Here is a 210-nt window from a genome sequence, read left to right on the forward strand (position 1 = left end):
CCAGACCCCTTCGCGTAGAGCATGGCCTGGGGGGGGGGGTGTAGCCAGGACAAGTCTGTGGGCCCGGAGGGGGTGGAGGTAAGGGGGTAGCTAAGGGTTGGGCAGCTTCCACGAGAGAGAAAAAAGGGTCGAGTCCGAAAAATCTTCGAGTGGAAGGAATAGTTGGAAGAAGAGAGGCAGAGAGGAACGGAGATAGCTGAATCTGGATGG

The 210-nt window shown here is 57.6% G+C and overlaps 1 protein-coding gene across 1 annotated transcript in view; it reads right to left on the reverse strand.

Annotated features, from left to right (window-relative positions):
* The window catches only part of LOC119586981 (BTB/POZ domain-containing protein 6-A-like), a 22,974-nt gene that overhangs the window by 4,213 nt on the left and 18,551 nt on the right, over positions 1 to 210 (reverse strand). The window lies entirely within an intron of this gene.

This window comes from Penaeus monodon, chromosome 22 (genome assembly GCF_015228065.2).
Source record: "Penaeus monodon isolate SGIC_2016 chromosome 22, NSTDA_Pmon_1, whole genome shotgun sequence".
NCBI lineage: Eukaryota > Metazoa > Arthropoda > Malacostraca > Decapoda > Penaeidae > Penaeus > Penaeus monodon.